Genomic DNA, 25027 nt, shown 5'->3' on the forward strand with positions numbered 1-25027 from the left:
CAGTGACTTGTGCATTTCAAGCATTCTTTTCAGATGGCTAAAAGCTGGAGTCGGGAACTTGCGTTGGTGGTATAGTGGTGAGCATAGCTGCCTTCCAAGCAGTTGACCCGGGTTCGATTCCCGGCCAACGCATTTGTTTTGGCTCTGGCTGACGTTGAAGCAGAACTCCTTCTGTGACCTCTGTGAGCACCAAAATCTTTTGGATGAGTCGTTCAGCAGCAGCAAAGAGCTGGGTCTCCCCGTCGGGGAATCGAACCCCGGTCTTCCGCGTGACAGGCGGAGATACTGTCCACTATACTAACGAGGAGCTGTACCCGCTGTGCTTCGGCCCCAGCCGACTTGACTTCACAGACATCAGCATAAGGAGCCACTACTCCATGAAAAAAACAAATCAACCTGCCTTGATCTTATTGAGTCTCCCAATATCTTGAATGCTACACATTACAGGGGGTCCTCATTTGGACCACTTTACTATTATTACTATTTTTTTTTACTTTTCATAATGGGAACATGAAAAAAAGGATGGGAAATCATGTGGCAGTAACATCGCATTTACGTGGATCATATCGCCCACTGCTAGAATTCTACCACTGAACCACCAATGCTCGGAAAGGAGGGAGAACGTTTGGAATTAACACCGCATTTACGAGTATATTGCCCACTGCTAAACTTCGTCAACCTATAGATAAATTGAACAAGTTTTATAGGCATTTGACGAATATAGACGGACTAATGAGTTTCTGAAAAGATTCGTCAGGGAACGGGGGTTGGTCGGTATGCAAAGGTTGGAGCTCCTTCAAGTAAATCAGGCTTCATTTTAAAGAACCTTACACACATGCAAGCACACACACAACTTAATTAAAAGAACTCTGTTCCTGCATTGGCCGGGAATCGGACCCGGGTCTCCCGCGTGGCAGGCGAGAATTCTACCACTGAACCACCAATGCTCGGCTGGGAGAACTTCGGCCTTCACATTGCCCTGGATTTAGTAATGGTGCGTAACTGTTACACGTCAAATCCAGGGAAAGGGGGGTTGGGTCAATATGCAAAGTTTGGAGCTCCTTCTAGCAAATCAGGCTTGGCCTTCAAGGCTCATTTTAAAGAATCCCACACACATGCAAACACACACCCCTTACTTAAAAGAACTCTGTTCCTGCATTTGCCCGGGAATCAGAGCCAGGCCTCCTGTGTGGCAGGTGAGAATGGATGATGGAAGAGACTTTTTAACTTTTACTCCTCCCATTTGGAGTGAGGGGGAGATGAAAATCTTATCGGCACCCTAGATTACCCTTTGTGAGTATAGTGGTTTACCACAGGGAGCGCACATGCTCAAGCGCATGGGCACACAACTCGAGTTTCTCTTCATAGACGCATAAATCTTTCGCCTTTTACTAAAGATTTCCGTGGAGGGGAACCTTTCCGAGTGACCTGTATTTTTGGGTGCTCTGCTCACAGCAGAGCTGCACTGCAGTTTCAATGGCAGACTAAATCTGACCACACACCAATGTGCATTGGAGCAAAGCGTGCTTTCTCGTGGACCGTGTTTGCAGCCTTTGCGCTTCCTGTGTCGCAACTTCACATTTTTTTTCAGCCAGCATGGAAAGACAGCACTCTCATGACATGATGGGATCCAAACCTTGGGCTTCAGCTACTTTGGCCCTGTCAGTGACTTATGTACTTCCAGCATTCTTTTCTGCTCACAACAGAGCTGTATTGGAGTGTCAAGAGTAAAACTGGCCACCAGCCAATGGGCGGTGGAACGAAGCGCGCCTCACCACGTTCTGTACTTGCGGCCTTTGCGCTTTCTGCGTCGCAGCTCCAGATTTCTTTAGCCCGCATGGAAAGACAGCACTCTCTCGTACATGACGGGATACAAACAAAGATGGCTTCAGCTCCTTTTGCCCTATCAGTGACTTGTGCATTTCAAGCATTCTTTTCAGATGGCTAAAAGCTGGAGTCGGGAACTTGCGTTGGTGGTATAGTGGTGAGCATAGCTGCCTTCCAAGCAGTTGACCCGGGTTCGATTCCCGGCCAACGCATTTGTTTTGGCTCTGGCTGACGTTGAAGCAGAACTCCTTCTGTGACCTCTGTGAGCACCAAAATCTTTTGGATGAGTCGTTCAGCAGCAGCAAAGAGCTGGGTCTCCCCGTCGGGGAATCGAACCCCGGTCTTCCGCGTGACAGGCGGAGATACTGTCCACTATACTAACGAGGAGCTGTACCCGCTGTGCTTCGGCCCCAGCCGACTTGACTTCACAGACATCAGCATAAGGAGCCACTACTCCATGAAAAAAACAAATCAACCTGCCTTGATCTTATTGAGTCTCCCAATATCTTGAATGCTACACATTACAGGGGGTCCTCATTTGGACCACTTTACTATTATTACTATTTTTTTTTACTTTTCATAATGGGAACATGAAAAAAAGGATGGGAAATCATGTGGCAGTAACATCGCATTTACGTGGATCATATCGCCCACTGCTAGAATTCTACCACTGAACCACCAATGCTCGGAAAGGAGGGAGAACGTTTGGAATTAACACCGCATTTACGAGTATATTGCCCACTGCTAAACTTCGTCAACCTATAGATAAATTGAACAAGTTTTATAGGCATTTGACGAATATAGACGGACTAATGAGTTTCTGAAAAGATTCGTCAGGGAACGGGGGTTGGTCGGTATGCAAAGGTTGGAGCTCCTTCAAGTAAATCAGGCTTCATTTTAAAGAACCTTACACACATGCAAGCACACACACAACTTAATTAAAAGAACTCTGTTCCTGCATTGGCCGGGAATCGGACCCGGGTCTCCCGCGTGGCAGGCGAGAATTCTACCACTGAACCACCAATGCTCAGCTGGGAGAACTTCGGCCTTCACATTGCCCTGGATTTAGTAATGGTGCGTAACTGTTACACGTCAAATCCAGGGAAAGGGGGGTTGGGTCAATATGCAAAGTTTGGAGCTCCTTCTAGCAAATCAGGCTTGGCCTTCAAGGCTCATTTTAAAGAATCCCACACACATGCAAACACACACCCCTTACTTAAAAGAACTCTGTTCCTGCATTTGCCCGGGAATCAGAGCCAGGCCTCCTGTGTGGCAGGCGAGAATGGATGATGGAAGAGACTTTTTAACTTTTACTCCTCCCATTTGGAGTGAGGGGGAGATGAAAATCTTATCGGCACCCTAGATTACCCTTTGTGAGTATAGTGGTTTACCACAGGGAGCGCACATGCTCAAGCGCATGGGCACACAACTCGAGTTTCTCTTCATAGACGCATAAATCTTTCGCCTTTTACTAAAGATTTCCGTGGAGGGGAACTTTTCCGAGTGACCTGTATTTTTGGGTGCTCTGCTCACAGCAGAGCTGCACTGCAGTTTCAATAGCAGACTAAATCTGACCACACACCAATGTGCATTGGAGCAAAGCGTGCTTTCTCGTGGACCGTGTTTGCAGCCTTTGCGCTTCCTGTGTCGCAACTTCACATTTTTTTTCAGCCAGCATGGAAAGACAGCACTCTCATGACATGATGGGATCCAAACCTTGGGCTTCAGCTACTTTGGCCCTGTCAGTGACTTATGTACTTCCAGCATTCTTTTCTGCTCACAACAGAGCTGTATTGGAGTGTCAAGAGTAAAACTGGCCACCAGCCAATGGGCGGTGGAACGAAGCGCGCCTCACCACGTTCTGTACTTGCGGCCTTTGCGCTTTCTGCGTCGCAGCTCCAGATTTCTTTAGCCCGCATGGAAAGACAGCACTCTCTCGTACATGACGGGATACAAACAAAGATGGCTTCAGCTCCTTTTGCCCTATCAGTGACTTGTGCATTTCAAGCATTCTTTTCAGATGGCTAAAAGCTGGAGTCGGGAACTTGCGTTGGTGGTATAGTGGTGAGCATAGCTGCCTTCCAAGCAGTTGACCCGGGTTCGATTCCCGGCCAACGCATTTGTTTTGGCTCTGGCTGACGTTGAAGCAGAACTCCTTCTGTGACCTCTGTGAGCACCAAAATCTTTTGGATGAGTCGTTCAGCAGCAGCAAAGAGCTGGGTCTCCCCGTCGGGGAATCGAACCCCGGTCTTCCGCGTGACAGGCAGAGATACTGTACACTATACTAACGAGGAGCTGTACCCGCTGTGCTTCGCCCCCAGCCGACTTGACTTCACAGACATCAGCATAAGGAGCCACTACTCCATGAAAAAAACAAATCAACCTGCCTTGATCTTATTGAGTCTCCCAATATCTTGAATGCTACACATTACAGGGGGTCCTCATTTGGACCACTTTACTATATTACTATTTTTTTTTACTTTTCATAATGGGAACATGAAAAAAAGGATGGGAAATCATGTGGCAGTAACATCGCATTTACGTGGATCATATCGCCCACTGCTAGAATTCTACCACTGAACCACCAATGCTCGGAAAGGAGGGAGAACGTTTGGAATTAACACCGCATTTACGAGTATATTGCCCACTGCTAAACTTCGTCAACCTATAGATAAAGTGAACAAGTTTTATAGGCATTTGACGAATATAGACGGACTAATGAGTTTCTGAAAAGATTCGGCAGGGAACGGGGGTTGGTCGGTATGCAAAGGTTGGAGCTCCTTCAAGTAAATCAGGCTTCATTTTAAAGAACCTTACACACATGCAAGCACACACACAACTTAATTAAAAGAACTCTGTTCCTGCATTGGCCGGGAATCGGACCCGGGTCTCCCGCGTGGCAGGCGAGAATTCTACCACTGAACCACCAATGCTCAGCTGGGAGAACTTCGGCCTTCACATTGCCCTGGATTTAGTAATGGTGCGTAACTGTTACACGTCAAATCCAGGGAAAGGGGGGTTGGGTCAATATGCAAAGTTTGGAGCTCCTTCTAGCAAATCAGGCTTGGCCTTCAAGGCTCATTTTAAAGAATCCCACACACATGCAAACACACACCCCTTACTTAAAAGAACTCTGTTCCTGCATTTGCCCGGGAATCAGAGCCAGGCCTCCTGTGTGGCAGGCGAGAATGGATGATGGAAGAGACTTTTTAACTTTTACTCCTCCCATTTGGAGTGAGGGGGAGATGAAAATCTTATCGGCACCCTAGATTACCCTTTGTGAGTATAGTGGTTTACCACAGGGAGCGCACATGCTCAAGCGCATGGGCACACAACTCGAGTTTCTCTTCATAGACGCATAAATCTTTCGCCTTTTACTAAAGATTTCCGTGGAGGGGAACCTTTCCGAGTGACCTGTATTTTTGGGTGCTCTGCTCACAGCAGAGCTGCACTGCAGTTTCAATAGCAGACTAAATCTGACCACACACCAATGTGCATTGGAGCAAAGCGTGCTTTCTCGTGGACCGTGTTTGCAGCCTTTGCGCTTCCTGTGTCGCAACTTCACATTTTTTTTCAGCCAGCATGGAAAGACAGCACTCTCATGACATGATGGGATCCAAACCTTGGGCTTCAGCTACTTTGGCCCTGTCAGTGACTTATGTACTTCCAGCATTCTTTTCTGCTCACAACAGAGCTGTATTGGAGTGTCAAGAGTAAAACTGGCCACCAGCCAATGGGCGGTGGAACGAAGCGCGCCTCACCACGTTCTGTACTTGCGGCCTTTGCGCTTTCTGCGTCGCAGCTCCAGATTTCTTTAGCCCGCATGGAAAGACAGCACTCTCTCGTACATGACGGGATACAAACAAAGATGGCTTCAGCTCCTTTTGCCCTATCAGTGACTTGTGCATTTCAAGCATTCTTTTCAGATGGCTAAAAGCTGGAGTCGGGAACTTGCGTTGGTGGTATAGTGGTGAGCATAGCTGCCTTCCAAGCAGTTGACCCGGGTTCGATTCCCGGCCAACGCATTTGTTTTGGCTCTGGCTGACGTTGAAGCAGAACTCCTTCTGTGACCTCTGTGAGCACCAAAATCTTTTGGATGAGTCGTTCAGCAGCAGCAAAGAGCTGGGTCTCCCCGTCGGGGAATCGAACCCCGGTCTTCCGCGTGACAGGCGGAGATACTGTCCACTATACTAACGAGGAGCTGTACCTGCTGTGCTTCGCCCCCAGCCGACTTGACTTCACAGACATCAGCATAAGGAGCCACTACTCCATGAAAAAAACAAATCAACCTGCCTTGATCTTATTGAGTCTCCCAATATCTTGAATGCTACACATTACAGGGGGTCCTCATTTGGACCACTTTACTATTATTACTATTTTTTTTTACTTTTCATAATGGGAACATGAAAAAAAGGATGGGAAATCATGTGGCAGTAACATCGCATTTACGTGGATCATATCGCCCACTGCTATAATTCTACCACTGAACCACCAATGCTCGGAAAGGAGGGAGAACGTTTGGAATTAACACCACATTTACGAGTATATTGCCCACTGCTAAACTTCGTCAACCTATAGATAAAGTGAACAAGTTTTATAGGCATTTGACGAATATAGACGGACTAATGAGTTTCTGAAAAGATTCGTCAGGGAACGGGGGTTGGTCGGTATGCAAAGGTTGGAGCTCCTTCAAGTAAATCAGGCTTCATTTTAAAGAACCTTACACACATGCAAGCACACACACAACTTAATTAAAAGAACTCTGTTCCTGCATTGGCCGGGAATCGGACCCGGGTCTCCCGCGTGGCAGGCGAGAATTCTACCACTGAACCACCAATGCTCAGCTGGGAGAACTTCGGCCTTCACATTGCCCTGGATTTAGTAATGGTGCGTAACTGTTACACGTCAAATCCAGGGAAAGGGGGGTTGGGTCAATATGCAAAGTTTGGAGCTCCTTCTAGCAAATCAGGCTTGGCCTTCAAGGCTCATTTTAAAGAATCCCACACACATGCAAACACACACCCCTTACTTAAAAGAACTCTGTTCCTGCATTTGCCCGGGAATCAGAGCCAGGCCTCCTGTGTGGCAGGCGAGAATGGATGATGGAAGAGACTTTTTAACTTTTACTCCTCCCATTTGGAGTGAGGGGGAGATGAAAATCTTATCGGCACCCTAGATTACCCTTTGTGAGTATAGTGGTTTACCACAGGGAGCGCACATGCTCAAGCGCATGGGCACACAACTCGAGTTTCTCTTCATAGACGCATAAATCTTTCGCCTTTTACTAAAGATTTCCGTGGAGGGGAACTTTTCCGAGTGACCTGTATTTTTGGGTGCTCTGCTCACAGCAGAGCTGCACTGCAGTTTCAATAGCAGACTAAATCTGACCACACACCAATGTGCATTGGAGCAAAGCGTGCTTTCTCGTGGACCGTGTTTGCAGCCTTTGCGCTTCCTGTGTCGCAACTTCACATTTTTTTTCAGCCAGCATGGAAAGACAGCACTCTCATGACATGATGGGATCCAAACCTTGGGCTTCAGCTACTTTGGCCCTGTCAGTGACTTATGTACTTCCAGCATTCTTTTCTGCTCACAACAGAGCTGTATTGGAGTGTCAAGAGTAAAACTGGCCACCAGCCAATGGGCGGTGGAACGAAGCGCGCCTCACCACGTTCTGTACTTGCGGCCTTTGCGCTTTCTGCGTCGCAGCTCCAGATTTCTTTAGCCCGCATGGAAAGACAGCACTCTCTCGTACATGACGGGATACAAACAAAGATGGCTTCAGCTCCTTTTGCCCTATCAGTGACTTGTGCATTTCAAGCATTCTTTTCAGATGGCTAAAAGCTGGAGTCGGGAACTTGCGTTGGTGGTATAGTGGTGAGCATAGCTGCCTTCCAAGCAGTTGACCCGGGTTCGATTCCCGGCCAACGCATTTGTTTTGGCTCTGGCTGACGTTGAAGCAGAACTCCTTCTGTGACCTCTGTGAGCACCAAAATCTTTTGGATGAGTCGTTCAGCAGCAGCAAAGAGCTGGGTCTCCCCGTCGGGGAATCGAACCCCGGTCTTCCGCGTGACAGGCGGAGATACTGTCCACTATACTAACGAGGAGCTGTACCCGCTGTGCTTCGCCCCCAGCCGACTTGACTTCACAGACATCAGCATAAGGAGCCACTACTCCATGAAAAAAACAAATCAACCTGCCTTGATCTTATTGAGTCTCCCAATATCTTGAATGCTACACATTACAGGGGGTCCTCATTTGGACCACTTTACTATTATTACTATTTTTTTTTACTTTTCATAATGGGAACATGAAAAAAAGGATGGGAAATCATGTGGCAGTAACATCGCATTTACGTGGATCATATCGCCCACTGCTAGAATTCTACCACTGAACCACCAATGCTCGGAAAGGAGGGAGAACGTTTGGAATTAACACCGCATTTACGAGTATATTGCCCACTGCTAAACTTCGTCAACCTATAGATAAAGTGAACAAGTTTTATAGGCATTTGACGAATATAGACGGACTAATGAGTTTCTGAAAAGATTCGTCAGGGAACGGGGGTTGGTCGGTATGCAAAGGTTGGAGCTCCTTCAAGTAAATCAGGCTTCATTTTAAAGAACCTTACACACATGCAAGCACACACACAACTTAATTAAAAGAACTCTGTTCCTGCATTGGCCGGGAATCGGACCCGGGTCTCCCGCGTGGCAGGCGAGAATTCTACCACTGAACCACCAATGCTCGGCTGGGAGAACTTCGGCCTTCACATTGCCCTGGATTTAGTAATGGTGCGTAACTGTTACACGTCAAATCCAGGGAAAGGGGGGTTGGGTCAATATGCAAAGTTTGGAGCTCCTTCTAGCAAATCAGGCTTGGCCTTCAAGGCTCATTTTAAAGAATCCCACACACATGCAAACACACACCCCTTACTTAAAAGAACTCTGTTCCTGCATTTGCCCGGGAATCAGAGCCAGGCCTCCTGTGTGGCAGGTGAGAATGGATGATGGAAGAGACTTTTTAACTTTTACTCCTCCCATTTGGAGTGAGGGGGAGATGAAAATCTTATCGGCACCCTAGATTACCCTTTGTGAGTATAGTGGTTTACCACAGGGAGCGCACATGCTCAAGCGCATGGGCACACAACTCGAGTTTCTCTTCATAGACGCATAAATCTTTCGCCTTTTACTAAAGATTTCCGTGGAGGGGAACCTTTCCGAGTGACCTGTATTTTTGGGTGCTCTGCTCACAGCAGAGCTGCACTGCAGTTTCAATAGCAGACTAAATCTGACCACACACCAATGTGCATTGGAGCAAAGCGTGCTTTCTCATGGACCGTGTTTGCAGCCTTTGCGCTTCCTGTGTCGCAACTTCACATTTTTTTTCAGCCAGCATGGAAAGACAGCACTCTCATGACATGATGGGATCCAAACCTTGGGCTTCAGCTACTTTGGCCCTGTCAGTGACTTATGTACTTCCAGCATTCTTTTCTGCTCACAACAGAGCTGTATTGGAGTGTCAAGAGTAAAACTGGCCACCAGCCAATGGGCGGTGGAACGAAGCGCGCCTCACCACGTTCTGTACTTGCGGCCTTTGCGCTTTCTGCGTCGCAGCTCCAGATTTCTTTAGCCCGCATGGAAAGACAGCACTCTCTCGTACATGACGGGATACAAACAAAGATGGCTTCAGCTCCTTTTGCCCTATCAGTGACTTGTGCATTTCAAGCATTCTTTTCAGATGGCTAAAAGCTGGAGTCGGGAACTTGCGTTGGTGGTATAGTGGTGAGCATAGCTGCCTTCCAAGCAGTTGACCCGGGTTCGATTCCCGGCCAACGCATTTGTTTTGGCTCTGGCTGACGTTGAAGCAGAACTCCTTCTGTGACCTCTGTGAGCACCAAAATCTTTTGGATGAGTCGTTCAGCAGCAGCAAAGAGCTGGGTCTCCCCGTCGGGGAATCGAACCCCGGTCTTCCGCGTGACAGGCGGAGATACTGTCCACTATACTAACGAGGAGCTGTACCCGCTGTGCTTCGCCCCCAGCCGACTTGACTTCACAGACATCAGCATAAGGAGCCACTACTCCATGAAAAAAACAAATCAACCTGCCTTGATCTTATTGAGTCTCCCAATATCTTGAATGCTACACATTACAGGGGGTCCTCATTTGGACCACTTTACTATTATTACTATTTTTTTTTACTTTTCATAATGGGAACATGAAAAAAAGGATGGGAAATCATGTGGCAGTAACATCGCATTTACGTGGATCATATCGCCCACTGCTAGAATTCTACCACTGAACCACCAATGCTCGGAAAGGAGGGAGAACGTTTGGAATTAACACCGCATTTACGAGTATATTGCCCACTGCTAAACTTCGTCAACCTATAGATAAAGTGAACAAGTTTTATAGGCATTTGACGAATATAGACGGACTAATGAGTTTCTGAAAAGATTCGTCAGGGAACGGGGGTTGGTCGGTATGCAAAGGTTGGAGCTCCTTCAAGTAAATCAGGCTTCATTTTAAAGAACCTTACACACATGCAAGCACACACACAACTTAATTAAAAGAACTCTGTTCCTGCATTGGCCGGGAATCGGACCCGGGTCTCCCGCGTGGCAGGCGAGAATTCTACCACTGAACCACCAATGCTCGGCTGGGAGAACTTCGGCCTTCACATTGCCCTGGATTTAGTAATGGTGCGTAACTGTTACACGTCAAATCCAGGGAAAGGGGGGTTGGGTCAATATGCAAAGTTTGGAGCTCCTTCTAGCAAATCAGGCTTGGCCTTCAAGGCTCATTTTAAAGAATCCCACACACATGCAAACACACACCCCTTACTTAAAAGAACTCTGTTCCTGCATTTGCCCGGGAATCAGAGCCAGGCCTCCTGTGTGGCAGGTGAGAATGGATGATGGAAGAGACTTTTTAACTTTTACTCCTCCCATTTGGAGTGAGGGGGAGATGAAAATCTTATCGGCACCCTAGATTACCCTTTGTGAGTATAGTGGTTTACCACAGGGAGCGCACATGCTCAAGCGCATGGGCACACAACTCGAGTTTCTCTTCATAGACGCATAAATCTTTCGCCTTTTACTAAAGATTTCCGTGGAGGGGAACCTTTCCGAGTGACCTGTATTTTTGGGTGCTCTGCTCACAGCAGAGCTGCACTGCAGTTTCAATAGCAGACTAAATCTGACCACACACCAATGTGCATTGGAGCAAAGCGTGCTTTCTCATGGACCGTGTTTGCAGCCTTTGCGCTTCCTGTGTCGCAACTTCACATTTTTTTTCAGCCAGCATGGAAAGACAGCACTCTCATGACATGATGGGATCCAAACCTTGGGCTTCAGCTACTTTGGCCCTGTCAGTGACTTATGTACTTCCAGCATTCTTTTCTGCTCACAACAGAGCTGTATTGGAGTGTCAAGAGTAAAACTGGCCACCAGCCAATGGGCGGTGGAACGAAGCGCGCCTCACCACGTTCTGTACTTGCGGCCTTTGCGCTTTCTGCGTCGCAGCTCCAGATTTCTTTAGCCCGCATGGAAAGACAGCACTCTCTCGTACATGACGGGATACAAACAAAGATGGCTTCAGCTCCTTTTGCCCTATCAGTGACTTGTGCATTTCAAGCATTCTTTTCAGATGGCTAAAAGCTGGAGTCGGGAACTTGCGTTGGTGGTATAGTGGTGAGCATAGCTGCCTTCCAAGCAGTTGACCCGGGTTCGATTCCCGGCCAACGCATTTGTTTTGGCTCTGGCTGACGTTGAAGCAGAACTCCTTCTGTGACCTCTGTGAGCACCAAAATCTTTTGGATGAGTCGTTCAGCAGCAGCAAAGAGCTGGGTCTCCCCGTCGGGGAATCGAACCCCGGTCTTCCGCGTGACAGGCGGAGATACTGTCCACTATACTAACGAGGAGCTGTACCCGCTGTGCTTCGGCCCCAGCCGACTTGACTTCACAGACATCAGCATAAGGAGCCACTACTCCATGAAAAAAACAAATCAACCTGCCTTGATCTTATTGAGTCTCCCAATATCTTGAATGCTACACATTACAGGGGGTCCTCATTTGGACCACTTTACTATTATTACTATTTTTTTTTTACTTTTCATAATGGGAACATGAAAAAAAGGATGGGAAATCATGTGGCAGTAACATCGCATTTACGTGGATCATATCGCCCACTGCTAGAATTCTACCACTGAACCACCAATGCTCGGAAAGGAGGGAGAACGTTTGGAATTAACACCGCATTTACGAGTATATTGCCCACTGCTAAACTTCGTCAACCTATAGATAAATTGAACAAGTTTTATAGGCATTTGACGAATATAGACGGACTAATGAGTTTCTGAAAAGATTCGTCAGGGAACGGGGGTTGGTCGGTATGCAAAGGTTGGAGCTCCTTCAAGTAAATCAGGCTTCATTTTAAAGAACCTTACACACATGCAAGCACACACACAACTTAATTAAAAGAACTCTGTTCCTGCATTGGCCGGGAATCGGACCCGGGTCTCCCGCGTGGCAGGCGAGAATTCTACCACTGAACCACCAATGCTCAGCTGGGAGAACTTCGGCCTTCACATTGCCCTGGATTTAGTAATGGTGCGTAACTGTTACACGTCAAATCCAGGGAAAGGGGGGTTGGGTCAATATGCAAAGTTTGGAGCTCCTTCTAGCAAATCAGGCTTGGCCTTCAAGGCTCATTTTAAAGAATCCCACACACATGCAAACACACACCCCTTACTTAAAAGAACTCTGTTCCTGCATTTGCCCGGGAATCAGAGCCAGGCCTCCTGTGTGGCAGGCGAGAATGGATGATGGAAGAGACTTTTTAACTTTTACTCCTCCCATTTGGAGTGAGGGGGAGATGAAAATCTTATCGGCACCCTAGATTACCCTTTGTGAGTATAGTGGTTTACCACAGGGAGCGCACATGCTCAAGCGCATGGGCACACAACTCGAGTTTCTCTTCATAGACGCATAAATCTTTCGCCTTTTACTAAAGATTTCCGTGGAGGGGAACTTTTCCGAGTGACCTGTATTTTTGGGTGCTCTGCTCACAGCAGAGCTGCACTGCAGTTTCAATAGCAGACTAAATCTGACCACACACCAATGTGCATTGGAGCAAAGCGTGCTTTCTCGTGGACCGTGTTTGCAGCCTTTGCGCTTCCTGTGTCGCAACTTCACATTTTTTTTCAGCCAGCATGGAAAGACAGCACTCTCATGACATGATGGGATCCAAACCTTGGGCTTCAGCTACTTTGGCCCTGTCAGTGACTTATGTACTTCCAGCATTCTTTTCTGCTCACAACAGAGCTGTATTGGAGTGTCAAGAGTAAAACTGGCCACCAGCCAATGGGCGGTGGAACGAAGCGCGCCTCACCACGTTCTGTACTTGCGGCCTTTGCGCTTTCTGCGTCGCAGCTCCAGATTTCTTTAGCCCGCATGGAAAGACAGCACTCTCTCGTACATGACGGGATACAAACAAAGATGGCTTCAGCTCCTTTTGCCCTATCAGTGACTTGTGCATTTCAAGCATTCTTTTCAGATGGCTAAAAGCTGGAGTCGGGAACTTGCGTTGGTGGTATAGTGGTGAGCATAGCTGCCTTCCAAGCAGTTGACCCGGGTTCGATTCCCGGCCAACGCATTTGTTTTGGCTCTGGCTGACGTTGAAGCAGAACTCCTTCTGTGACCTCTGTGAGCACCAAAATCTTTTGGATGAGTCGTTCAGCAGCAGCAAAGAGCTGGGTCTCCCCGTCGGGGAATCGAACCCCGGTCTTCCGCGTGACAGGCGGAGATACTGTCCACTATACTAACGAGGAGCTGTACCCGCTGTACTTCGCCCCCAGCCGACTTGACTTCACAGACATCAGCATAAGGAGCCACTACTCCATGAAAAAAACAAATCAACCTGCCTTGATGTTATTGAGTCTCCCAATATCTTGAATGCTACACATTACAGGGGGTCCTCATTTGGACCACTTTACTATTATTACTATTTTTTTTTACTTTTCATAATGGGAACATGAAAAAAAGGATGGGAAATCATGTGGCAGTAACATCGCATTTACGTGGATCATATCGCCCACTGCTAGGATTCTACCACTGAACCACCAATGCTCGGAAAGGAGGGAGAACGTTTGGAATTAACACCGCATTTACGAGTATATTGCCCACTGCTAAACTTCGTCAACCTATAGATAAAGTGAACAAGTTTTATAGGCATTTGACGAATATAGACGGACTAATGAGTTTCTGAAAAGATTCGGCAGGGAACGGGGGTTGGTCGGTATGCAAAGGTTGGAGCTCCTTCAAGTAAATCAGGCTTCATTTTAAAGAACCTTACACACATGCAAGCACACACACAACTTAATTAAAAGAACTCTGTTCCTGCATTGGCCGGGAATCGGACCCGGGTCTCCCGCGTGGCAGGCGAGAATTCTACCACTGAACCACCAATGCTCAGCTGGGAGAACTTCGGCCTTCACATTGCCCTGGATTTAGTAATGGTGCGTAACTGTTACACGTCAAATCCAGGGAAAGGGGGGTTGGGTCAATATGCAAAGTTTGGAGCTCCTTCTAGCAAATCAGGCTTGGCCTTCAAGGCTCATTTTAAAGAATCCCACACACATGCAAACACACACCCCTTACTTAAAAGAACTCTGTTCCTGCATTTGCCCGGGAATCAGAGCCAGGCCTCCTGTGTGGCAGGCGAGAATGGATGATGGAAGAGACTTTTTAACTTTTACTCCTCCCATTTGGAGTGAGGGGGAGATGAAAATCTTATCGGCACCCTAGATTACCCTTTGTGAGTATAGTGGTTTACCACAGGGAGCGCACATGCTCAAGCGCATGGGCACACAACTCGAGTTTCTCTTCATAGACGCATAAATCTTTCGCCTTTTACTAAAGATTTCCGTGGAGGGGAACCTTTCCGAGTGACCTGTATTTTTGGGTGCTCTGCTCACAGCAGAGCTGCACTGCAGTTTCAATAGCAGACTAAATCTGACCACACACCAATGTGCATTGGAGCAAAGCGTGCTTTCTCGTGGACCGTGTTTGCAGCCTTTGCGCTTCCTGTGTCGCAACTTCACATTTTTTTTCAGCCAGCATGGAAAGACAGCACTCTCATGACATGATGGGATCCAAACCTTGGGCTTCAGCTACTTTGGCCCTGTCAGTGACTTATGTACTTCCAGCATTCTTTTCTGCTCACAACAGAGCTGTATTGGAGTGTCAAGAGTAAAACTGGCCACCAGCCAATGGGCGGTGGAACGAAGCGCGCCTCACCACGTTCTGTACTTGCGGCCTTTGCGCTTTCTGCGTCGCAGCTCCAGATTTCTTTAGCCCGCATGGAAAGACAGCACTCTCTCGTACATGACGGGATACAAACAAAGATGGCTTCAGCTCCTTTTGCCCTATCAGTGACTTGTGCATTTCAAGCATTCTTTTCAGATGGCTAAAAGCTGGAGTCGGGAACTTGCGTTGGTGGTATAGTGGTGAGCATAGCTGCCTTCCAAGCAGTTGACCCGGGTTCGATTCCCGGCCAACGCATTTGTTTTGGCTCTGGCTGACGTTGAAGCAGAACTCCTTCTGTGACCTCTGTGAGCACCAAAATCTTTTGGATGAGTCGTTCAGCAGCAGCAAAGAGCTGGGTCTCCCCGTCGGGGAATCGAACCCCGGTCTTCCGCGTGACAGGCGGAGATACTGTCCACTATACTAACGAGGAGCTGTACCCGCTGTTCTTCGCCCCCAGCCGACTTGACTTCACAGACATCAGCATAAGGAGCCACTACTCCATGAAAAAAACAAATCAACCTGCCTTGATCTTATTGAGTCTCCCAATATCTTGAATGCTACACATTACAGGGGGTCCTCATTTGGACCACTTTACTATTATTACTATTTTTTTTTACTTTTCATAATGGGAACATGAAAAAAAGGATGGGAAATCATGTGGCAGTAACATCGCATTTACGTGGATCATATCGCCCACTGCTAGAATTCTACCACTGAACCACCAATGCTCGGAAAGGAGGGAGAACGTTTGGAATTAACACCGCATTTACGAGTATATTGCCCACTGCTAAACTTCGTCAACCTATAGATAAAGTGAACAAGTTTTATAGGCATTTGACGAATATAGACGGACTAATGAGTTTCTGAAAAGATTCGTCAGGGAACGGGGGTTGGTCGGTATGCAAAGGTTGGAGCTCCTTCAAGTAAATCAGGCTTCATTTTAAAGAACCTTACACACATGCAAGCACACACACAACTTAATTAAAAGAACTCTGTTCCTGCATTGGCCGGGAATCGGACCCGGGTCTCCCGCGTGGCAGGCGAGAATTCTACCACTGAACCACCAATGCTCGGCTGGGAGACTTTCGGCCTTCACATTGCCCTGGATTTAGTAATGGTGCGTAACTGTTACACGTCAAATCCAGGTAAAGGGGGGTTGGGTCAATATGCAAAGTTTGGAGCTCCTTCTAGCAAATCAGGCTTGGCCTTCAAGGCTCATTTTAAAGAATCCCACACACATGCAAACACACACCCCTTACTTAAAAGAACTCTGTTCCTGCATTTGCCCGGGAATCAGAGCCAGGCCTCCTGTGTGGCAGGCGAGAATGGATGATGGAAGAGACTTTTTAACTTTTACTCCTCCCATTTGGAGTGAGGGGGAGATGAAAATCTTATCGGCACCCTAGATTACCCTTTGTGAGTATAGTGGTTTACCACAGGGAGCGCACATGCTCAAGCGCATGGGCACACAACTCGAGTTTCTCTTCATAGACGCATAAATCTTTCGCCTTTTACTAAAGATTTCCGTGGAGGGGAACCTTTCCGAGTGACCTGTATTTTTGGGTGCTCTGCTCACAGCAGAGCTGCACTGCAGTTTCAATAGCAGACTAAATCTGACCACACACCAATGTGCATTGGAGCAAAGCGTGCTTTCTCGTGGACCGTGTTTGCAGCCTTTGCGCTTCCTGTGTCGCAACTTCACATTTTTTTTCAGCCAGCATGGAAAGACAGCACTCTCATGACATGATGGGATCCAAACCTTGGGCTTCAGCTACTTTGGCCCTGTCAGTGACTTATGTACTTCCAGCATTCTTTTCTGCTCACAACAGAGCTGTATTGGAGTGTCAAGAGTAAAACTGGCCACCAGCCAATGGGCGGTGGAACGAAGCGCGCCTCACCACGTTCTGTACTTGCGGCCTTTGCGCTTTCTGCGTCGCAGCTCCAGATTTCTTTAGCCCGCATGGAAAGACAGCACTCTCTCGTACATGACGGGATACAAACAAAGATGGCTTCAGCTCCTTTTGCCCTATCAGTGACTTGTGCATTTCAAGCATTCTTTTCAGATGGCTAAAAGCTGGAGTCGGGAACTTGCGTTGGTGGTATAGTGGTGAGCATAGCTGCCTTCCAAGCAGTTGACCCGGGTTCGATTCCCGGCCAACGCATTTGTTTTGGCTCTGGCTGACGTTGAAGCAGAACTCCTTCTGTGACCTCTGTGAGCACCAAAATCTTTTGGATGAGTCGTTCAGCAGCAGCAAAGAGCTGGGTCTCCCCGTCGGGGAATCGAACCCCGGTCTTCCGCGTGACAGGCGGAGATACTGTCCACTATACTAACGAGGAGCTGTACCCGCTGTGCTTCGCCCCCAGCCGACTTGACTTCACAGACATCAGCATAAGGAGCCACTACTCCATGAAAAAAACAAATCAACCTGCCTTGATCTTATTGAGTCTCCCAATATCTTGAATGCTACACATTACAGGGGGTCCTCATTTGGACCACTTTACTATTATTACTATTTTTTTTTACTTTTCATAATGGGAACATGAAAAAAAGGATGGGAAATCATGTGGCAGTAACATCGCATTTACGTGGATCATATCGCCCACTGCTAGAATTCTACCACTGAACCACCAATGCTCGGAAAGGAGGGAGAACGTTTGGAATTAACACCGCATTTACGAGTATATTGCCCACTGCTAAACTTCGTCAACCTATAGATAAAGTGAACAAGTTTTATAGGCATTTGACGAATATAGACAGACTAATGAGTTTCTGAAAAGATTCGTCAGGGAACGGGGGTTGGTCGGTATGCAAAGGTTGGAGCACCTTCAAGTAAATCAGGCTTCATTTTAAAGAACCTTACACACATGCAAGCACACACACAACTTAATTAAAATAACTCTGTTCCTGCATTGGCCGGGAATCGGACCCGGGTATCCCGCGTGGCAGGCGAGAATTCTACCACTGAACCACCAATGCTCGGCTGGGAGACTTTCGGCCTTCACATTGCCCTGGATTTAGTAATGGTGCGTAACTGTTACACGTCAAATCCAGGTAAAGGGGGGTTGGGTCAATATGCAAAGTTTGGAGCTCCTTCTAGCAAATCAGGCTTGGCCTTCAAGGCTCATTTTAAAGAATCCCACACACATGCAAACACACACCCCTTACTTAAAAGAACTCTGTTCCTGCATTTGCCCGGGAATCAGAGCCAGGCCTCCTGTGTGGCAGGCGAGAATGGATGATGGAAGAGACTTTTTAACTTTTACTCCTCCCATTTGGAGTGAGGGGGAGATGAAAATCTTATCGGCAGCCTAGATTACCCTTTGTGAGTATAGTGGTTTACCACAGGGAGCGCACATGCTCAAGCGCATGGGCACACAACTCGAGTTTCTCTTCATAGACGCATAAATCTTTCGCCTTTTACTAAAGATTTCCGTGGAGGGGAACTTTTCCGAGTGACCTGTATTTTTGGGTGCTCTGCTCACAGCAGAGCTGCACTGCAGTTTCAATAGCAGACTAAATCTGACCACACACCAATGTGCATTGGAGCAAAGCGTGCTTTCTCGTGGACCGTGTTTGCAGCCTTTGCGCTTCCTGTGTCGCAACTTCACATTTTTTTTCAGCCAGCATGGAAAGACAGCACTCTCATGACATGATGGGATCCAAACCTTGGGCTTCAGCTACTTTGGCCCTGTCAGTGACTTATGTACTTCCAGCATTCTTTTCTGCTCACAACAGAGCTGTATTGGAGTGTCAAGAGTAAAACTGGCCACCAGCCAATGGGCGGTGGAACGAAGCGCGCCTCACCACGTTCTGTACTTGCGGCCTTTGCGCTTTCTGCGTCGCAGCTCCAGATTTCTTTAGCCCGCATGGAAAGACAGCACTCTCTCGTACATGACGGGATACAAACAAAGATGGCTTCAGCTCCTTTTGCCCTATCAGTGACTTGTGCATTTCAAGCATTCTTTTCAGATGGCTAAAAGCTGGAGTCGGGAACTTGCATTGGTGGTATAGTGGTGAGCATAGCTGCCTTCCAAGCAGTTGACCCGGGTTCGATTCCCGGCCAACGCATTTGTTTTGGCTCTGGCTGACGTTGAAGCAGAACTCCTTCTGTGACCTCTGTGAGCACCAAAATCTTTTGGATGAGTCGTTCAGCAGCAGCAAAGAGCTGGGTCTCCCCGTCGGGGAATCGAACCCCGGTCTTCCGCGGGACAGGCGGAGATACTGTCCACTATACTAACGAGGAGCTGTACCCGCTGTGCGGCGCCCCCAGCCGACTTGACTTCACCGACATCAGCATAAGGAGCCACTACTCCATGAAAAAAACAAATCAACCTGCCTTGATCTTATTGAGTCTCCCAATATCTTGAATGCTACACATTACAGGGGGTCCTCATTTGGACCACTTTACTATTATTACTATTTTTTTTTACTTTTCATAATGGGAACATGAAAAAAAGGATGGGAAATCATGTGGCAGTAACATCGCATTTACGTGGATCATGTCGCCCACTGCTAGAATTCTACCACTGAACCACCAATGCTCGGAAAGGAGGGAGAACGTTTGGAATTAACACCGCATTTACGAGTATATTGCCCACTGCTAAACTTCGTCAACCTATAGATAAAGTGAACAAGTTTTATAGGCATTTGACGAATATAGACGGACTAATGAGTTTCTGAAAAGATTCGTCAGAGAACGGGGGTTGGTCGGTATGCAAAGGTTGGAGCTCCTTCAAGTAAATCAGGCTTCATTTTAAAGAACCTTACACACATGCAAGCACACACACAACTTAATTAATAGAACTCTGTTCCTGCATTGGCCGGGAATCGGACCCGGGTCTCCCGCGTGGCAGGCGAGAATTCTACCACTGAACCACCAATGCTCGGCTGGGAGACTTTCGGCCTTCACATTGCCCTGGATTTAGTAATGGTGCGTAACTGTTACACGTCAAATCCAGGTAAAGGGGGGTTGGGTCAATATGCAAAGTTTGGAGCTCCTTCTAGCAAATCAGGCTTGGCCTTCAAGGCTCATTTTAAAGAATCCCACACACATGCAAACACACACCCCTTACTTAAAAGAACTCTCTTCCTGCATTTGCCCGGGAATCAGAGCCAGGCCTCCTGTGTGGCAGGCGAGAATGGATGATGGAAGAGACTTTTTAACTTTTACTCCTCCCATTTGGAGTGAGGGGGAGATGAAAATCTTATCGGCACCCTAGATTACCCTTTGTGAGTATAGTGGTTTACCACAGGGAGCGCACATGCTCAAGCGCATGGGCACACAACTCGAGTTTCTCTTCATAGACGCATAAATCTTTCGCCTTTTACTAAAGATTTCCGTGGAGGGGAACCTTTCCGAGTGACCTGTATTTTTGGGTGCTCTGCTCACAGCAGAGCTGCACTGCAGTTTCAATAGCAGACTAAATCTGACCACACACCAATGTGCATTGGAGCAAAGCGTGCTTTCTCGTGGACCGTGTTTGCAGCCTTTGCGCTTCCTGTGTCGCAACTTCACATTTTTTTTCAGCCAGCATGGAAAGACAGCACTCTCATGACATGATGGGATCCAAACCTTGGGCTTCAGCTACTTTGGCCCTGTCAGTGACTTATGTACTTCCAGCATTCTTTTCTGCTCACAACAGAGCTGTATTGGAGTGTCAAGAGTAAAACTGGCCACCAGCCAATGGGCGGTGGAACGAAGCGCGCCTCACCACGTTCTGTACTTGCGGCCTTTGCGCTTTCTGCGTCGCAGCTCCAGATTTCTTTAGCCCGCATGGAAAGACAGCACTCTCTCGTACATGACGGGATACAAACAAAGATGGCTTCAGCTCCTTTTGCCCTATCAGTGACTTGTGCATTTCAAGCATTCTTTTCAGATGGCTAAAAGCTGGAGTCGGGAACTTGCGTTGGTGGTATAGTGGTGAGCATAGCTGCCTTCCAAGCAGTTGACCCGGGTTCGATTCCCGGCCAACGCATTTGTTTTGGCTCTGGCTGACGTTGAAGCAGAACTCCTTCTGTGACCTCTGTGAGCACCAAAATCTTTTGGATGAGTCGTTCAGCAGCAGCAAAGAGCTGGGTCTCCCCGTCGGGGAATCGAACCCCGGTCTTCCGCGTGACAGGCGGAGATACTGTCCACTATACTAACGAGGAGCTGTACCCGCTGTGCGGCGCCCCCAGCCGACTTGACTTCACAGACATCAGCATAAGGAGCCACTACTCCATGAAAAAAACAAATCAACCTGCCTTGATCTTATTGAGTCTCCCAATATCTTGAATGCTACACATTACAGGGGGTCCTCATTTGGACCACTTTACTATTATTACTATTTTTTTTTACTTTTCATAATGGGAACATGAAAAAAAGGATGGGAAATCATGTGGCAGTAACATCGCATTTACGTGGATCATGTCGCCCACTGCTAGAATTCTACCACTGAACCACCAATGCTCGGAAAGGAGGGAGAACGTTTGGAATTAACACCGCATTTACGAGTATATTGCCCACTGCTAAACTTCGTCAACCTATAGATAAAGTGAACAAGTTTTATAGGCATTTGACGAATATAGACGGACTAATGAGTTTCTGAAAAGATTCGTCAGAGAACGGGGGTTGGTCGGTATGCAAAGGTTGGAGCTCCTTCAAGTAAATCAGGCTTCATTTTAAAGAACCTTACACACATGCAAGCACACACACAACTTAATTAAAAGAACTCTGTTCCTGCATTGGCCGGGAATCGGACCCGGGTCTCCCGCGTGGCAGGCGAGAATTCTACCACTGAACCACCAATGCTCGGCTGGGAGACTTTCGGCCTTCACATTGCCCTGGATTTAGTAATGGTGCGTAACTGTTACACGTCAAATCCAGGTAAAGGGGGGTTGGGTCAATATGCAAAGTTTGGAGCTCCTTCTAGCAAATCAGGCTTGGCCTTCAAGGCTCATTTTAAAGAATCCCACACACATGCAAACACACACCCCTTACTTAAAAGAACTCTCTTCCTGCATTTGCCCGGGAATCAGAGCCAGGCCTCCTGTGTGGCAGGCGAGAATGGATGATGGAAGAGACTTTTTAACTTTTACTCCTCCCATTTGGAGTGAGGGGGAGATGAAAATCTTATCGGCACCCTAGATTACCCTTTGTGAGTATAGTGGTTTACCACAGGGAGCGCACATGCTCAAGCGCATGGGCACACAACTCGAGTTTCTCTTCATAGACGCATAAATCTTTCGCCTTTTACTAAAGATTTCCGTGGAGGGGAACCTTTCCGAGTGACCTGTATTTTTGGGTGCTCTGCTCACAGCAGAGCTGCACTGCAGTTTCAATAGCAGACTAAATCTGACCACACACCAATGTGCATTGGAGCAAAGCGTGCTTTCTCGTGGACCGTGTTTGCAGCCTTTGCGCTTCCTGTGTCGCAACTTCACATTTTTTTTCAGCCAGCATGGAAAGACAGCACTCTCATGACATGATGGGATCCAAACCTTGGGCTTCAGCTACTTTGGCCCTGTCAGTGACTTATGTACTTCCAGCATTCTTTTCTGCTCACAACAGAGCTGTATTGGAGTGTCAAGAGTAAAACTGGCCACCAGCCAATGGGCGGTGGAACGAAGCGCGCCTCACCACGTTCTGTACTTGCGGCCTTTGCGCTTTCTGCGTCGCAGCTCCAGATTTCTTTAGCCCGCATGGAAAGACAGCACTCTCTCGTACATGACGGGATACAAACAAAGATGGCTTCAGCTCCTTTTGCCCTATCAGTGACTTGTGCATTTCAAGCATTCTTTTCAGATGGCTAAAAGCTGGAGTCGGGAACTTGCGTTGGTGGTATAGTGGTGAGCATAGCTGCCTTCCAAGCAGTTGACCCGGGTTCGATTCCCGGCCAACGCATTTGTTTTGGCTCTGGCTGACGTTGAAGCAGAACTCCTTCTGTGACCTCTGTGAGCACCAAAATCTTTTGGATGAGTCGTTCAGCAGCAGCAAAGAGCTGGGTCTCCCCGTCGGGGAATCGAACCCCGGTCTTCCGCGTGACAGGCGGAGATACTGTCCACTATACTAACGAGGAGCTGTACCCGCTGTGCTTCGCCCCCAGCCGACTTGACTTCACAGACATCAGCATAAGGAGCCACTACTCCATGAAAAAAACAAATCAACCTGCCTTGATCTTATTGAGTCTCCCAATATCTTGAATGCTACACATTACAGGGGGTCCTCATTTGGACCACTTTACTATTATTACTATTTTTTTTTACTTTTCATAATGGGAACATGAAAAAAAGGATGGGAAATCATGTGGCAGTAACATCGCATTTACGTGGATCATATCGCCCACTGCTAGAATTCTACCACTGAACCACCAATGCTCGGAAAGGAGGGAGAACGTTTGGAATTAACACCGCATTTACGAGTATATTGCCCACTGCTAAACTTCGTCAACCTATAGATAAAGTGAACAAGTTTTATAGGCATTTGACGAATATAGACGGACTAATGAGTTTCTGAAAAGATTCGTCAGGGAACGGGGGTTGGTCGGTATGCAAAGGTTGGAGCTCCTTCAAGTAAATCAGGCTTCATTTTAAAGAACCTTACACACATGCAAGCACACACACAACTTAATTAAAAGAACTCTGTTCCTGCATTGGCCGGGAATCGGACCCGGGTCTCCCGCGTGGCAGGCGAGAATTCTACCACTGAACCACCAATGCTCGGCTGGGAGAACTTCGGCCTTCACATTGCCCTGGATTTAGTAATGGTGCGTAACTGTTACACGTCAAATCCAGGGAAAGGGGGGTTGGGTCAATATGCAAAGTTTGGAGCTCCTTCTAGCAAATCAGGCTTGGCCTTCAAGGCTTATTTTAAAGAATCCCACACACATGCAAACACACACCCCTTACTTAAAAGAACTCTGTTCCTGCATTTGCCCGGGAATCAGAGCCAGGCCTCCTGTGTGGCAGGTGAGAATGGATGATGGAAGAGACTTTTTAACTTTTACTCCTCCCATTTGGAGTGAGGGGGAGATGAAAATCTTATCGGCACCCTAGATTACCCTTTGTGAGTATAGTGGTTTACCACAGGGAGCGCACATGCTCAAGCGCATGGGCACACAACTCGAGTTTCTCTTCATAGACGCATAAATCTTTCGCCTTTTACTAAAGATTTCCGTGGAGGGGAACCTTTCCGAGTGACCTGTATTTTTGGGTGCTCTGCTCACAGCAGAGCTGCACTGCAGTTTCAATAGCAGACTAAATCTGACCACACACCAATGTGCATTGGAGCAAAGCGTGCTTTCTCGTGGACCGTGTTTGCAGCCTTTGCGCTTCCTGTGTCGCAACTTCACATTTTTTTTCAGCCAGCATGGAAAGACAGCACTCTCATGACATGATGGGATCCAAACCTTGGGCTTCAGCTACTTTGGCCCTGTCAGTGACTTATGTACTTCCAGCATTCTTTTCTGCTCACAACAGAGCTGTATTGGAGTGTCAAGAGTAAAACTGGCCACCAGCCAATGGGCGGTGGAACGAAGCGCGCCTCACCACGTTCTGTACTTGCGGCCTTTGCGCTTTCTGCGTCGCAGCTCCAGATTTCTTTAGCCCGCATGGAAAGACAGCACTCTCTCGTACATGACGGGATACAAACAAAGATGGCTTCAGCTCCTTTTGCCCTATCAGTGACTTGTGCATTTCAAGCATTCTTTTCAGATGGCTAAAAGCTGGAGTCGGGAACTTGCGTTGGTGGTATAGTGGTGAGCATAGCTGCCTTCCAAGCAGTTGACCCGGGTTCGATTCCCGGCCAACGCATTTGTTTTGGCTCTGGCTGACGTTGAAGCAGAACTCCTTCTGTGACCTCTGTGAGCACCAAAATCTTTTGGATGAGTCGTTCAGCAGCAGCAAAGAGCTGGGTC

At 47.6% G+C, this 25027-nt stretch overlaps 25 non-coding genes across 25 annotated transcripts; 13 read left to right on the plus strand and 12 right to left on the minus strand.

Annotated features, from left to right (window-relative positions):
• Positions 1 to 876: 876 nt before the first annotated feature.
• Positions 877 to 947, minus strand: trnag-gcc (transfer RNA glycine (anticodon GCC)). Its single transcript has one exon. It is a non-coding gene; the product is annotated as a tRNA-Gly (tRNA).
• A 399-nt stretch (positions 948 to 1346) lies between these two features.
• Positions 1347 to 1462, plus strand: LOC141285645 (U5 spliceosomal RNA). The gene has a single exon (XR_012338770.1). It is a non-coding gene; the product is annotated as a U5 spliceosomal RNA (small nuclear RNA).
• A 1321-nt stretch (positions 1463 to 2783) lies between these two features.
• On the minus strand, positions 2784 to 2854 carry trnag-gcc (transfer RNA glycine (anticodon GCC)). The gene has a single exon. It is a non-coding gene; the product is annotated as a tRNA-Gly (tRNA).
• A 399-nt stretch (positions 2855 to 3253) lies between these two features.
• On the plus strand, positions 3254 to 3369 carry LOC141285716 (U5 spliceosomal RNA). The gene has a single exon (XR_012338840.1). It is a non-coding gene; the product is annotated as a U5 spliceosomal RNA (small nuclear RNA).
• Positions 3370 to 4689: 1320 nt separating this feature from the next.
• trnag-gcc (transfer RNA glycine (anticodon GCC)) lies at positions 4690 to 4760 on the minus strand. The gene has a single exon. It is a non-coding gene; the product is annotated as a tRNA-Gly (tRNA).
• A 399-nt stretch (positions 4761 to 5159) lies between these two features.
• LOC141285646 (U5 spliceosomal RNA) lies at positions 5160 to 5275 on the plus strand. The gene has a single exon (XR_012338771.1). It is a non-coding gene; the product is annotated as a U5 spliceosomal RNA (small nuclear RNA).
• A 1321-nt stretch (positions 5276 to 6596) lies between these two features.
• Positions 6597 to 6667, minus strand: trnag-gcc (transfer RNA glycine (anticodon GCC)). The gene has a single exon. It is a non-coding gene; the product is annotated as a tRNA-Gly (tRNA).
• A 399-nt stretch (positions 6668 to 7066) lies between these two features.
• LOC141285717 (U5 spliceosomal RNA) lies at positions 7067 to 7182 on the plus strand. The gene has a single exon (XR_012338841.1). It is a non-coding gene; the product is annotated as a U5 spliceosomal RNA (small nuclear RNA).
• A 1321-nt stretch (positions 7183 to 8503) lies between these two features.
• trnag-gcc (transfer RNA glycine (anticodon GCC)) lies at positions 8504 to 8574 on the minus strand. Its single transcript has one exon. It is a non-coding gene; the product is annotated as a tRNA-Gly (tRNA).
• A 399-nt stretch (positions 8575 to 8973) lies between these two features.
• Positions 8974 to 9089, plus strand: LOC141285648 (U5 spliceosomal RNA). The gene has a single exon (XR_012338772.1). It is a non-coding gene; the product is annotated as a U5 spliceosomal RNA (small nuclear RNA).
• A 1321-nt stretch (positions 9090 to 10410) lies between these two features.
• trnag-gcc (transfer RNA glycine (anticodon GCC)) lies at positions 10411 to 10481 on the minus strand. Its single transcript has one exon. It is a non-coding gene; the product is annotated as a tRNA-Gly (tRNA).
• Positions 10482 to 10880: 399 nt separating this feature from the next.
• LOC141285649 (U5 spliceosomal RNA) lies at positions 10881 to 10996 on the plus strand. The gene has a single exon (XR_012338773.1). It is a non-coding gene; the product is annotated as a U5 spliceosomal RNA (small nuclear RNA).
• A 1322-nt stretch (positions 10997 to 12318) lies between these two features.
• Positions 12319 to 12389, minus strand: trnag-gcc (transfer RNA glycine (anticodon GCC)). Its single transcript has one exon. It is a non-coding gene; the product is annotated as a tRNA-Gly (tRNA).
• A 399-nt stretch (positions 12390 to 12788) lies between these two features.
• Positions 12789 to 12904, plus strand: LOC141285718 (U5 spliceosomal RNA). The gene has a single exon (XR_012338843.1). It is a non-coding gene; the product is annotated as a U5 spliceosomal RNA (small nuclear RNA).
• Positions 12905 to 14225: 1321 nt separating this feature from the next.
• Positions 14226 to 14296, minus strand: trnag-gcc (transfer RNA glycine (anticodon GCC)). Its single transcript has one exon. It is a non-coding gene; the product is annotated as a tRNA-Gly (tRNA).
• A 399-nt stretch (positions 14297 to 14695) lies between these two features.
• LOC141285650 (U5 spliceosomal RNA) lies at positions 14696 to 14811 on the plus strand. The gene has a single exon (XR_012338774.1). It is a non-coding gene; the product is annotated as a U5 spliceosomal RNA (small nuclear RNA).
• A 1321-nt stretch (positions 14812 to 16132) lies between these two features.
• Positions 16133 to 16203, minus strand: trnag-gcc (transfer RNA glycine (anticodon GCC)). Its single transcript has one exon. It is a non-coding gene; the product is annotated as a tRNA-Gly (tRNA).
• A 399-nt stretch (positions 16204 to 16602) lies between these two features.
• LOC141285651 (U5 spliceosomal RNA) lies at positions 16603 to 16718 on the plus strand. The gene has a single exon (XR_012338775.1). It is a non-coding gene; the product is annotated as a U5 spliceosomal RNA (small nuclear RNA).
• Positions 16719 to 18509: 1791 nt separating this feature from the next.
• LOC141285719 (U5 spliceosomal RNA) lies at positions 18510 to 18625 on the plus strand. Its single transcript, XR_012338844.1, has one exon. It is a non-coding gene; the product is annotated as a U5 spliceosomal RNA (small nuclear RNA).
• A 1321-nt stretch (positions 18626 to 19946) lies between these two features.
• Positions 19947 to 20017, minus strand: trnag-gcc (transfer RNA glycine (anticodon GCC)). The gene has a single exon. It is a non-coding gene; the product is annotated as a tRNA-Gly (tRNA).
• Positions 20018 to 20416: 399 nt separating this feature from the next.
• LOC141285652 (U5 spliceosomal RNA) lies at positions 20417 to 20532 on the plus strand. The gene has a single exon (XR_012338777.1). It is a non-coding gene; the product is annotated as a U5 spliceosomal RNA (small nuclear RNA).
• A 1321-nt stretch (positions 20533 to 21853) lies between these two features.
• Positions 21854 to 21924, minus strand: trnag-gcc (transfer RNA glycine (anticodon GCC)). The gene has a single exon. It is a non-coding gene; the product is annotated as a tRNA-Gly (tRNA).
• A 399-nt stretch (positions 21925 to 22323) lies between these two features.
• LOC141285653 (U5 spliceosomal RNA) lies at positions 22324 to 22439 on the plus strand. Its single transcript, XR_012338778.1, has one exon. It is a non-coding gene; the product is annotated as a U5 spliceosomal RNA (small nuclear RNA).
• A 1321-nt stretch (positions 22440 to 23760) lies between these two features.
• On the minus strand, positions 23761 to 23831 carry trnag-gcc (transfer RNA glycine (anticodon GCC)). Its single transcript has one exon. It is a non-coding gene; the product is annotated as a tRNA-Gly (tRNA).
• A 399-nt stretch (positions 23832 to 24230) lies between these two features.
• Positions 24231 to 24346, plus strand: LOC141285654 (U5 spliceosomal RNA). The gene has a single exon (XR_012338779.1). It is a non-coding gene; the product is annotated as a U5 spliceosomal RNA (small nuclear RNA).
• The last annotated feature ends 681 nt before the right edge of the window (positions 24347 to 25027 follow it).

This window comes from Garra rufa, chromosome 14, assembly GCF_049309525.1.
Source record: "Garra rufa chromosome 14, GarRuf1.0, whole genome shotgun sequence".
In the NCBI taxonomy this organism is placed as follows: domain Eukaryota; kingdom Metazoa; phylum Chordata; class Actinopteri; order Cypriniformes; family Cyprinidae; genus Garra; species Garra rufa.